Here is a 14,348-nt window from a genome sequence, read left to right on the forward strand (position 1 = left end):
TTTCAACAAAAAATCATCCCTGGTGTCTAGTGGGGCATTACTGGTGCAGGATCGCGACGCTGTGCGCGATCCTGAACCAGTAATGCCCTGCATTGGGACATCAGGGGAGAGGAAACAGTGTTTCCTCCCCCCTGATGCCTCAAGGCACCGAGTAATGGCCCCCCCACCCCACCGGAGAGCAGGAAACAGACCTACCTGCTCGACGCGCTGGAAGCAAATGGCTTCCAGTGCGTCTGGCACTTCCTGATGACGTCGGGGTGCGCGACAGCGCGCTGACGTCACCAGGAAGTGCGGGGGGGCGGGGGGAGCAGCGCGAAGTCTTCCGCTGCCACCCCCACTACTGCCACCACGATCGGAGCCCCAGGGGGGGAGCGACAGCGCTCCCCCCGAGGGCTGTACTGATGACGGAGCGGTTCCGTCATGAGCACAGCCCAACCGATGCTGATGACGGAACCGCTCCGTCATCAGCATCAAAGGGGTTAAAAAAGCCTTTGGCAGTAAAGCAGGCGTCACATGTTAAACGTGCTTGTGCATGAAGCAGTGAGACCGTGAAGTTTGTGAACTTAGCTTGGTGTGCGTGCAAATCCTGCCCGATCCCCGGTGAGTTGCATAACTACTGCTGAAACAAGGCCAATGGAGGTCCCAACGGGTGAGGCGGACTGGCCTCAGGGGTGCTGTGACCTCAGTGACAGTCACTATCACTCTAGGGTGTGCTGCTTCGTAGGCCTGCCCGCAATACTGGAGGTGAACTTCAGTATGGATTGGGGTGGACATGCCTTCAAGGCTAACCCACACTTGCCACCGCTAGGTTCCACCTGCTGGTGCTAGGTCTTCTAAGGTCTAGCGGGCCTTCTAGGGTCTAGCATGGGAATGTGCTCCCTCAGGAGGTTGGTCTGGTGGACTGGTCATGAAGGCTGAACCTGGTTCCCCAGTTCCAAATTCGACAGCTCTGGCCAAAGTGCCACATCCTCTCCTCCATTGAACACCATACTGCCCCACTGAGAGAAACTCACAATGCCTTCAGCTACATTCCAGTTGTGCCCCACTATAAATACCTGGATGTGACTCAATTAAAATTATGCACTAGACAAGAATAATATGCTGTCTGAAAAAACAAAAGTAATACAATCTTGGCAAAAGCAAACTCTCATAGGGAATGCAAGATTAAAATATCTGTGAAATATAAGCAGGAACAACATGGTTACCTTAATGCTTTTACACTCATTATTCAGAAATCAATGAGTGTTTTTGCCTGAAAAGTTAAGGACGTGGCTACAGGGCCCGGAAGGGACCAGTATCAATGCCCATTACTTATATCCTTACAAAACTTAAGGAGTATGGTTTAAAAAGACCACATCCCTGAACACTTGGCAGCAGTACACATTTTGTAAACTAAAATAATGAAAACAGCTGATATGGATCACCATAAATATTTTCCACTCCACGCATCAACCAGGTATTGCTGTACCTCCAGGAAAGGTGCTCTTCCCCATCCGGTGAAAACAGTGTTGTTCAAAGAAAGACTAGAAAACGAAAGTAGTGCTTCACTGGCAAACTCTGTAATGTGGCGCTAATGTGTTTGGATGTTAATAAAACCAATCTGGCCACTTTGTGACAAGTCGTTCTTGCTTTATTTAGTTATTTTTAGTATTTAAACCTTTTATCTCTCAATCTATAAAAATGTCAGAAAATTACAACATTTGCAGCAAAAGGGTTTCTTTCTTTTTTGGATCCAGTTCACAGGGGAACGGATAAAGAAAAGGAGAGCTGTTTATTGATGTCACGGTTTTCAGCAGGTGAGGAGGAGCGAGACAGAGGCAGAAAGAGAGAGAATAGGAGGAAGAGGAGGAAAGAGAGAGGGGGGACCGCTGACAACAGTAGAGCAGTCTTCTCTGGGCAAGAAGGAAAAGACAGAATCCTTTTCCTTTCTGCCACCCCACCATATGGTGGGGTGGCGTTATGCTCCACAGAGAGTTCTCCGCTCCGCCCCGGCATCCTTACTTATAGTTCCAAGGATAAAGACGCTAAAGTGGGGCGGTAGAAGCTTCCGATTTTTAGCTCCGAAGCTATGGAACTCTATGCCTCTGCATCTTAGAACCCAAAATAATCTACTTCAGTTTAGGAGGAACCTCAAAACCTGGCTGTTTTAGCTGTACATAACCAGCTGCATTTCTCCTTACTCTGTATTTTTGATAGTTAAGCGCTAAGACGCCACGGCATACACACGCTCTATAAAAACCCTCATTTAATTTCATTTCATTTCACCTGTCCCCGAATGGCCGTGCCTTATCTATAGGCCTTGGCTATTTCTGCCGCCCTGGGACACATTTAAAAAATTTTTAAAAGTAGGGGAACGGATTCTATCAAATACAAAAAGTAGGAGCACGTTGCACCCACTTCGACCATTGGTTGTACTCGATATTCTAACATACAACCAAAAACAATGTAATTCCCAACTTCTAGTGTGTGTATGAAAACAAGCCCTCGGTTCAAGTGAGGTGGACAGACATTAATTTTCCCTTCACACTCACTAGCATCCTCATGGGACTGTTACTCCTCATGATTATTTTGACTCCTAGCCTATCTTTCTGAGTGCTGTATCGAGCACTGACAACATGAACAAACTGTGTGATGTGCCTTAACCTTAGATTTTGATTCATTTTATAGGAGGAGATCTACCAACAAACTATAAAAAGGCTATGATCATGTATTTTGTTCTAATGATTGAATATAAATCTCATCTATCAAATAAAGAAGAAAGATAAAAACAAGTTTGGATTAAACAAAGTCTCCAGCAAAGTTATTGGGTTCTGGGAGTTTACTAAGAATGACCGAATTTTGATAATTGAGTATTCTTTTCACATTTGATTACTATATTCATTAATTCTCTTAAACATGTTGGTATGTGCTGAACAACTCATTGTTTAAACTATAAAAAGGTGCACAGAACATAGGGGAGGAGGGTGAAGGATAGGTTAACATTGTGCCTAACCATCAATAGACGCCAGCTTTACTAAGAAACTATAATCATCTGACGCCAGGTTAACAATGTGTCCACTTATTATTCACCCTTCAATGAAGCCTATGTTGTTTGTAGAAATACTTGTTCAGATATGCATCTTGATTCTTTTTCAGAACCTGGTGATTTTCCAAAATATACACTATTTACGAAAATGCTTGTCCTCGGAGATGCCTACTGACAGACAAGAAAACGCTGCATACCGAACGAAGGATAACGTTTCTGAGAGCACACGTCATGCTTCTGGACTTGCTACTCCTGCGGGGTAGGTTGTGAGTCTTTTTTAAAGTACTCATGTTAATTGCAGCGCCTTGTGAAAGCATGACGGGTGCTGCAATTAATATTTTCAAAAAGACATGCATTCTGCCCAGCAGCCACGCTCTATTAACAAAAGGTTAGGAGCCACTTGCTGCTGAACTTGGGTTGTGACCCTCCTTATCCCCACAGGCTGCTGTGTTCAAGAGACACTTACCTGCCGCTTGTGCTCTCCTCTTCCTCAGTGGTCTCTTACTTCACCTCCCGCAAAAAGGAAATGACTGTATTTCACGCTGCTCACGCTTTAAAAGCGGCAGCGTAAACAGTCTGTTGCGGGATGTGCTGTGTATGCATGCTTCACACACGACACTGAGGCCTCGAGGTAGCATAGGTGTGCGCACATGCACACTTTACGGGGACTAATGGTTGGGGGTCAAAACTACTGTTCTGGCTCCACCGGGTGCTTGCCTCAGGAAAGGTACTGGTCAGTAACTGGTGAAAGAATGGAGTGAAATTAAAGTAAAACATACTAAACATTTATTTTGTTTTACAGACCTTATAATCTATCCATTAAATTAGAGGTTGCCGAATGAAACCGGAAATTAGCAATCAACAGAACCACTGCATGAAAAGAGAACAGCAGTGAAAGGTAAATATTATTTTAAAACGTTAAAAAGAAATTCTAACAAATTGTCTTCAACAGACAGCAAACACTAAAATCAAAAGAACTCCAATTTCTTAAAGTAGTTGAAAAAAGTTTCTCGCCATCAATACAATGTCTGAAAATAACCATACAAATACTTATTTTCATTTGCAGGTACATTGCTAAGAATAAAACCCTAGCTCAAATTAAAACAATACAAATACATTCTTTTTTATCAAACATTTTTACAGAGTGCAACAAAAAAAAACCTGAAAGTGTCAATCTAACTACAAGAAATTCCTGAGAAAGACGTCTCCTCACTATCACAGATCAGACAACAAAAAAGATTGAAACAATCTCAGGTAAAGAATCTCTACAGAGCAGTCCTCTTCAACTACCGCAATCACGTTAGCGGTGGTCCATCCGTCGTATTACGACTTTAAAAGTTGTTGCGGCAGAGGACCACCAGCTGCGCTAGTAAACAGGTGTTTCCTGGCGGTGGCGGAGCTGCGCCAGAATATAAGATGCTCAGCAGGACTGGCACAGTCTGGCTGACCATATTACAAGTTTCTGCACTGCCCGCCATGAAAAGGCTGGCGGTGCAGGAACAAAGGAACGCCTAGAGGCCCCCATCCCCCCGCCATGGGAAACATTCAGGGAGCACAACATGTGCTCTCCTGTCTGTATTACCCTAAAGTTCCAGCACGACATGGACATCCCCATCCATACCGTGCTGGAGCTTTTTTGCCTTTCCTGCACCGCTAAACTCTTGATTGACCCCCTAACTTTCTTTTCACAGGTGTCAAAACTTAACATATATTTGTCTTTCATTTCTTTTTAACAGAAGTATAAACATGTTCGAAAAACAACAGTCTGTCAAATAATCATGCAAAAGGTTTTCAGCAAAGAAGCAAAGTAAAACAGATTTTTAAAATATAGAACTCACAAAATCTTTCATTTTTCTGTGCTTCTACAGATTCATACAGAATTGTTTTAAATAACAAAGCAAGCTACATTCAATCAAGAAATGGGAACAGACTCCTCAAATATGGTGGTTACCTTTATTGTAAGGAGAGATTAACTGAGCCCATGAGTCATGGGAGGTATGTGTAGTATTTTTCATCCCATTGCACAGGTGGTTACTCTTGGCGAGACTTTTGAAAGGACCACAGAGCATAGCCACCCTGCCTCTGTAATGGAGACTGAAGTTATACAAATAAAAACACTGTAATCCTCCTTCAATGTACCCTGTGGCTCAGTTTTCCAAAACATTCCTTTGAATGTAGCAAGTTGTATGCCTACAATTACTACCCTACAAAGAATTATACAGAGACAAAAACAGGCAAGTAACCATACCTACAACGTTTCACTAGAACTAACTGTAACCTTCACTAATGAAAGTTTCCTTTTGCATAACAAAAACCCTCAGAAAAGAATGCTAATCCAAAACACTGAATAAAAGTCCTAGAAAAGTGATTGTTGTTTTTGGATTATCCATGATTAATACTATTACTGAATTATATCCCGATACCCAAATTCAAGGATTTTTATTTTACACTTCTCAGGCATATTGGGGAAAATGTTAAAAACATCCTTAGTTGAAGATTACATATCAGACGGTAAACTATAGAATTAATTAAAAAAATAACTGCTTTATGCTTTGTACCTCCTGACTGTATGGATGAATTCTACACTTCAATTACTGAATCAGAGTATTTTTCACAAAACATAAATTGGCACTGTTACTAAATTATTTGGATTGGCCATCTAAGCAGGTCAGATCACAATAGGACACCTAAGACTTCACCCTAACTTTTACAATTTTTGGGGAATTTTTAAGAAGGAGCAATGTGAATTGAGAGTAGCGCATTAAGAGGTAGACTGAACCCATGTATTTAAAAAAAACCTCAAGAAATGTCAGAGACTATTGGCCCAAATTCAACAGTTTTCATTGCTGGTGGTTTCAGACTACCTGGGCAATCTTGCACACATACTACATTTCTAAAACACACTAACACCTGCTCTAACTTACTTGCCTGTGTTGGCTAATTTTTTATATAGCTATATTGCCATTTATGAAATAATTTTTTCAAAATCAAAGAAATTTGAGAGTTCCTACCATAACATTTCTTCTTTCTTCAACTCTTAGTGACTGCTCAAATCCACGTGTTACCAAGAGTCTTGTGTACTCCAATATACCAAAGTGCAAAACACATATTTAAAGTAACGTGCCAACTCCCGTGCATAAAAATAATTCCCCTAGCAAAGACACTATTTCCAACAAGTGATAAGTTGGATAAATTCCTACGTTGTTCAAAAAACGCAAGCCCAAAAAAACAATTCATGAACTCTACGTTCGAAAGAAAACCATCCAAATCCTTGGCGAGGAAGTTCCCAAAAATAAAGATCCAAATATCCTGTTGGAAAGGTATGCTGGTAAAAATAAAAACCTAATAATGTTGTAAAAGGTAATTTTATCCAGCTTCCCCTTAGCAAAAACTAACTTTAAGCCAAGTGGTCTGAGTCCCGTCAATACTCCAACCATCGTACAAAAACATGTGGCAAAAGTAAAAAGAAAATATTGTTTTAATTTTAAAAAAGCACTGTACTTATTTAAAAAAGACTTTTTAAACTGTTTGAAAAAAAAACAATTGTCCAGACATAGGCCTTCAACTGCAACCTGTATATGAATGAAAATGTGGTCAAAACTTCCAAAACATAAATGTTACTGATAACATACATCTACCTACCCTCTCCCTCTCTTTTTACAATAAAGATTTCCACCTGTAAACTTAGAAAAATAAATCAAATTGTTCGTACCTGACCGCAGCTCTTCCTTGCATCCGATCTTGACCACAACACTCCACTGACTGTAGAAACAGACGCACAACCATGTACGTAAAGCCTAAAAGTAAAAACGGACAATTTTCCCCATTGATTTCAACGAGAAAGCGTGGGAAAAAAGTTTAATAAATGTTTTAGAAAATGTTTACAAGGTTGTAAGAATGTTAACTATTTTTCAAAAATTACTTTATGCACTGAAATATTTATTGTAATTTGGGTGAATTATTAAAAAAGTCTAATTTTTAAACACATGACTTTTTGCTTTTAAATGTAAAGAAAAATGTATTTAAATACTGTATTAATTTTTGAGAAGTGTTTGTATGTTTTCAATTTTTTTATTCATAATAATTTAAGGGCACTAATGTTACCATTCTTTTTTATTTCAAATATTTTAATATTTATACAGTATTCGATGTTTATAAATTAATATGTCCCCTACTCAAAACCCCTTTTTCCCTTGCACCCCATCGCTAATGGTATTTGTTTAACCCTGAAGCAAATTTGTAAATGCTTTTAAAAACTAGTATTCTTATTTTAAAATGAATATGAATTAATATTCAGGTGTTAAAAATAATGCTTGAGTATTAATACACTCCCCCACCCAAAATCTCTATTTCCCTCAGACTGCATACTTAACCACATCAGTGCTAAGGCAATTCATCCTTGGTGCTGATCTTCTTGAAATCCCATTGTTCATGACAAGCTCAGCTCGTCATGAGCACAGGAGCAGTGTACTGCATGACGAGCTGAGCTCGTCATGAGCATGGAAGGGGTTAAAGGTGTGTGTTACACCCTAAGGAAAATGTTAAAACATTTCTTTAAAATGAAGTTTAGTGTATTCTAAAATTATTATAAATACATACTGAGGTATTAAAAAGAATACCATGCACTTCCCTACCCAAAACCCCTATTTTCCTTACATCTCGTCTCCTAAAGGTGTGTGTTACACCCTTTGGCCAATTTGTAACCATGTTTAAAAATGTATAATATTTCAGCTAAATGCAGTTATAAATTAATACCCAGGTATTATAAAAATGCCTGAGTATTAATACACTTCCCCACCCAACCCCCCTATTTCCCTTACATCCATGCCTAAAGGTGTGTGCTACTCGCTTAGGACATTTAAGTTTTTCTTTAAAATTAGTATTACTGTATTCTAAAACATTATAAATTAATACCGGAGTATTAATATATTTCCCCACCCAAATCCCCTATTTCCCCCACAACCCGTACCTAAATGTGTGCATTATAACCTTATGGAATTTTTTTTATTAAAAAAACTAGTTTTAAAACATTTAAACAATATTATAAATGAATAGTCAGGTATTTAAATAAATACCTCATTATTAATACACTATTCCACCCATTACTTCTATACCCCTCACATTCCGCGCCCAAGGGTATGTCAAGCACCTTTATTAATAATTTAAAATATTACCATACATAAATAACACATGTATAAATATTAAAAACAATAATCAATAATTATAATGTATATTTTAAAAAACAACATAAAAAAAATATAAGTAAACCAAATAATCACCACAATACATACCCATTAATGTAAATGCGTGGCAATGGCATTTTCGTGGTTGTGGCCTGCGTGGTAAATATAGCTGCATTGTAATGACTTTGTTGTAAAGGCATTTTGTGGTAATGCCTCTGTTGTAATAGTTGTTTCCTGTTGAAATACCTCTTTATATTTGATACAAGCTTTAATTTGCCGGTAAAAATGGCACCAATGTTCCCTAGTGGTTTTCATTTGTACTGCCTAGATTTCTCTTGTTTTATGGCAACAACATTGTTTAAAGGTTTCATAAGATTTAAAATGAGTGTGAAATGTATCCTTTGAACTGAAGATACACTATTAAATATTGCTTTTACTGAAATTTCAGACAAAATCTAACCAGATTGTTATTGAATTATTTTATTGTCAGTTAGATAAACTTTATTTCGGTTAATAAAAACCATAAAAGTTCACATAAAACATCATAAAATAAGAAAAGAGAGAAAATGAATAAATATCCACACAGGGTCAAATTCAAGCTGTTGTATGGGTCAGCTATGCCCACCAAGAGTAACTAAGAAATCTTAGTGGTTGTAGAAAAAAAAAAAATGAAATAGAAAATATATATCATAAATAAATTCAGTATCAAGTACAATCAGAAAGAATCATTTAAGTACAATCATTAAAAAAATAGCTAGGCAACAAATATTTTATTTTAAATGTATCATTTTTAAAACTCCAAGCATAATAGAAATAGGAACTTAACATACACTGTCACAGGCCCGAATAAAAAGAACATGTTAAAAAGAAGACTCCCTACTCGACTTATGACTCACTATCATACAGATTAAAAACTTGTCCAACCCAACCTATAAGACTAAATGTTTGGCTCTCTTATTCCAGATACTGTGTAAAAAGTGTCTAACTCCAAAAATAATAGCGCCAGAAGTTTCTGTTTTTAAGACTCTCAGAACTTCCCTAAACTAAAAGGTACCCATGTTTCGCCAATTCTGCATGATACACTTTTGCCGCAAATTTTGATACTCAGGGCAAAAAACAGAAATTGTTCCACAGTTTCAGTAGTTTGGGCACAAACTGGACAGAAAGTAGAAGACAAATCTTTAAATCTTTATTCCACTTGGAGTTAAAAGACATAGGCCCTTATTACGATGTCTGTCGGAGTTGCCTCCGATCGATGACGCTGCGTATTTGGAACTGACCTACCTCAGGTCAGTGGTTCTGACAGCATTATTTGGATGCAACTGCACATGATGACGAGGTCGCAAACTCCCATTTCTCAATGGGAGCTTGTGCATCAGGCAGGAACCTCGCCGGGACAAACTCCCATTGAGAAATGGGAGTTTGCGAACATCCCTGCACCGTGTAGCAGGCACCAGGAATGTTCAGGGGGGCACCATAGGTGCCCCTCAAGCACAGATGCGGAGGGCCAGGGCTCCCTGCTAGGGGCCCCCAATGTCGCTTTCCGACAGCATTTCCATTTCGGAAAGGCCAACATGGAAAGGCTGTCGGAAAGCGACATAATCCCAACGGCAGAAACACCATCCTTAAGGGATTATGAGGCTTTTCCCGACGGACAGATGGGCTCTATAAGCCCGTCGGATTGTGTCGGTCGGTCCCTCTGACTTTTGCCTCTGACCACACACATCGTTATGCATTGGTCGGACCATAGCAGTAGATGCGGTTCGGGCTGCCACCGACAAGTGGTCCGAACCGCATCGTCATGAGGCCCATAGTCGGTAGACAGCCTAACCAATACCTCACATAAAGGCTCCTCGCTAAGTGCAGAGTGATGGAGTCTAAAAAAGGTTCAAACTATGGATATAGGTTAAACTCTAGGAACCGAGTAGTAAGGCTACCAGAGAGTCTGCTTAGTATCTGCCTCTTAAGAACATGGCTCCAGTCTATAGATTTCTGTCTAACCAACACTGACTTGGAGAAAATCTTCTAAGGAAGCGCTCTAATGAAAGCCAGGTGGTCTGTAGAGCATAAAACCTTTGAAAGGCCTAGCAGATGTCAAAGCATAGACTTTTCAGATTCCTCGCAAATATTATCACAGTCTTCTTCATAAGCCAGGCGTTCATCAAAGCAGACTTTGCAAAAGCAAGGTTGTGAACAAAGCCTTTGCAAAACCAGATACTGGCAAAGATTAGTGACACTTTTTTAATTTCCTTTGCGTTACATTAGTCCATAAGAGCACTGATTAAGAGCTCAGTGGAGCATAATTCCCATGTGGGATTTTTCTCAGCTCAGTCTTGAGTGGCTGTTCTGCACACAAATTTCTTGAATACTGGATCAATTGACCTGATTTTACCAGCTGGAAAAATTGCTAAAATATTTGTACATTTGCACATGTAAATTTACTCTTACACTCTGTAATAACTTTACTACTTTTGGCTATTCAGCAAATCAGTGTGAAGTTACTGTAGTCTTACATGTCTCCTCCCCCTGAATTCAGTGGGTGAAGTCTAATTCACAAGTAAGTTTTCACACATAGGCAGAGGTCTCTGCCACTGGGGTGGCTATCTCCCTGAGAATAAAAATAGGAAAGATAATTAAACTTAAATATAATATTGGCCCGATAAATCTTAATCCAAATTCATTTTATATATTTATTTTAAATGTAGAATGGAAGTTCTAAAAATGCTACAGCACTATATACTTAATTTTGAAAGAAGTATTGAATGTAAATTGATAACATTAACTTACAATTTTTTTTTCAACTTTTTTTTTTCAAGCCTGATTTAAATTAATGTATTTATATTTTTTAATTATTACATTTGGTTTTATATTTAAAAAGTGTCTGACATATTTTAAAATAATATATTCATTTAAATATAATTTTACTATTGAATGTACATATATATTTTTTTAATCTAAATAACTTAATTTATGTGAACATTATTTCCTTTTGGGGTTCGATTTAAATTCCTGCCTCCATTTTTTCTATAGGAGGGTATTACAGTTCCAGTGGTTGGGCATGTGTGGTGCTGGACATAATCCAGGTCTGAGATGGAGTACAAAAATGTATGATTGTTTCAGGTCATTTTTGGCTGTACTAACTATAGAAGTGCAGTTGGTGAATAGTAATGGGATTACTCCTTTGTGGGGAGATGCACGTCCCTTCCTAAACCGTATCTTTAATCATTTAACACCCCTTTACACCTCCTGTAAACCCCTTCCATTTAGTAGTACATATTTCCCATGTTCCAGACACTCTCCCTGTCCTTCCCACACTTACTGCCAAAATGTAGGGTTATATATGCAGAGATCTCTGCACATAAAAGATAGAAGGAGCCCACCACTTGTAGATTTGTGTGTAGCGTTTAATAGTATTTGAATAGAACCAATGTAGTGCTATTCAATGTACTACAAAATGGAGTTTGTGAATAGACCTATTAGTTGTTATCTAATTTATTCCTCAAATCCAGGCAGATGTATTTGACTGCCCTGGCACATATTGCGATGGTCAGGCAATCAGTAAAGCAGACTTTACAAAAGGCAGGCAGTTAGTAAATCACACATTTTGCAGCAAAAAAGCAGGCAGTTTACAAAGACCAGACTTGGCAGAGGCAATATATTTCTGGGCAGCTCTCCCTGATTATCAAACCTCATTTGTTTGTCTACTTGAATCCTGTTATAGGGTTGTCTCCATGTATGATTTCTATACATTTTCAAAAATAAAATATACGGGATGAAGAAAATCCCACTGAATGGCTCTGGAGAGTGTGTACCCCTGCATTAAGTATATTATAATAAGCTTTAGATTTTTTAACCCCCCACCTCACCACACATGACCTTCATGCATGTGAACTGCCATGGATAGAGATCGCGAATGGGAATCTGTGGTGGTCAAGGGGCAAACCATATGCACACTTCTTAAACTAAGGGGCTGTATGGGTGAGTGTGTTGATGTGATAGTGAGTGTATGGATGAGTGAGTGAAATGTGAGAGTGGCTGTATGGGTGAGTGTGTGCTTGTGTCAGTGACTGTACATGTGAATAAGTCCATGTATTAGTATCTGTACGACTAAGTGAGTGGGTGAGTGAGTGGCTGTATGAGTGACTGCATGGGTGAGTAAGTGTGTGAGTGGCTGCATGGGTGTACGAGTGGATGTTCGAGGGTCTGTATGACTAGATATGTGAGTGGATGTATTAGTGAATGAGTAGGTGCATGATTGATTGTATGGATGAGTTAGTGCTTATGTGAGTGGCTGTATGAATGAGTGGATATGTCAGTGGCTCTATGAATCAGTGAGTTGGTGTGAGAGTACTTGTATGAGTCAGTTAATGGGGTTGAGAGTGGCTGTGCGGGAGTGAGTGTATGGGAAGTTGTATTAGGGGTGTGAATGGGTGTGTGAGTGGTTCTGTGGATGATGTCATTTGAGATGTCATCAGTGATGTCACTGACCATGTCATGAGTGATGTCACTGACCATGTCATGAGTGATAAAGTATGTGAGGTCATAAGCAGTGCATTACAGAAGCATAAGTTATAGTTCGCTCAGGTAACTATAACTGCTGAATCTGACTGGTTTGTGAGTCTAAATATAACATCCATGTAACTCTTGTTTTTTGCGGCGGTCACCACTGGGCATTTATAGTTAGGATCGTTTTCCATTGGAAAAGCATTTTTTGCTTTGCTATTAAATTGTGCCGTTTGCTGAATCGCCACGAAACTTTCCAAAAAGAACGTAATTACACCTCAGCTCCTTCCAGGAAAGTTTCAGGGTGACCCGGGAGCGGGGGGTGAGAAAAAAGGGGGTGGTGGTCCAAAACATGTTTTCCCATTAATTTAACATAGGAAATTTGAAGAGATGCAGCAAAAACTGATCAACAGATTCACACCAAATTTGGCAGAAAGCTAGTTGTTGGTTCAGAAAGCATGATTTTTGTGATTTGGTCTAAATCCATCCAGTAGTTTTTGATAAATTAAGCCCCAAAATATATAGATATTCAAACTTATGAATTAACGCTTTGTAATGTTGGGGGCCCTGGACCCTCATTGCTAGAAAGGACTGACGCAGACACAGGCAGTTACTGGGTACAACTGGCCCAGAGCACATGGGCTCGGCCCCTTTTATTAAAGCTGTGTCACCTGACCAGTGACATCAGTGGTGGGTGGGTGTTCAGTGTGCTGGCTTACAAAGCACTAGACTGCTGACCGTGATTCTGGATCACTACATCCCTCCCAAACTTGGGGGAAAATGAAAATAACCGAAAGTCCAACCTGTGGGAGAAAAAAGTACAATTCGCAAAACCCCACGACAAAGTTTAACCTGTGGGATAGAAAATGTACATACAAATGTAACACTGGACTCTATGATTTGAAGTGAGTCTCTTTGGTGGATTGCAGGTCGCAGATGGTGTAGTTGCTGCATCCAGGACAATGATTCATTCTGGCATGGTTTGCCGTTGTTTGGCGGGTCCTATCTTCTGTCTGCGCCGCCTGGACGTTGTCCTTTGCCTTTCTTTGTTTCACACCACTGGTGACAGTTGGTAGCTAGATAGAAGGATGACGTGATCTGAGTATTGTTTGTCTTCTCAGTTCTCCTCTTCAGTCCTGGTCCTAGGTGATGTCTCTGGGCAGGCTTCAAAGTATTTCTGGGCAGATGAAAGGAGTAGGTGCATACATCCCTCTCACTAGGATGCCCCTCTTCGCCGGTATTCTTCTCTCACAAGATGTCCGGGAGGACCTCTTTGCCAGGCTTCCACTGGACTGGTGTTGTCGGTCATGTTGCTCCACCATAGCCTTCGGGCCGTGAGCGGGGCACTCCACGATCTTCACCGTTGTGTCCTAGTTCCACCTGAAGGTTACGCTGTTGACTCTTTTCTTGCACACGAAGCTTCCCTCTCAGTGGGTCTTGCAGACGCACCGTCGTGGATCCGTCTCTCTTGCGGGACTTGCTGCCACCAGAGTCCCTTGAGGCCTTTGCTTCATGGGCTGCCACGGGTTGGTGTGGAGTGGTCAGTTCCTCAGCCGGATGTGTGAGCACTCTCGCCATCCAACCTTCCGCTCAACCCCAAAGGTAGATTGTTATCAACAGTCCAAACTTGCCCTCTT

General features: G+C 40.1%; 1 long non-coding RNA gene across 2 annotated transcripts in view; it reads left to right on the plus strand.

Moving 5' to 3' along the window:
- LOC144782743 (uncharacterized) overlaps positions 1-14,348 on the plus strand; it is a 264,368-nt gene that overhangs the window by 107,364 nt on the left and 142,656 nt on the right. The window contains exons 2-4 of one of the 2 annotated variants that reach the window (XR_013601237.1): positions 3,136-3,284; positions 3,828-3,923; positions 4,169-4,279. This is a non-coding gene — a long non-coding RNA (uncharacterized LOC144782743). The remainder of the gene's footprint in view (positions 1-3,135; positions 3,285-3,827; positions 3,924-4,168; positions 4,280-14,348) is intronic. The other variant, XR_013601236.1, reaches the window with a different exon arrangement.

Source organism: Lissotriton helveticus, chromosome 9, assembly GCF_964261635.1.
Source record: "Lissotriton helveticus chromosome 9, aLisHel1.1, whole genome shotgun sequence".
Taxonomy (NCBI): Eukaryota; Metazoa; Chordata; class Amphibia; order Caudata; family Salamandridae; genus Lissotriton; species Lissotriton helveticus.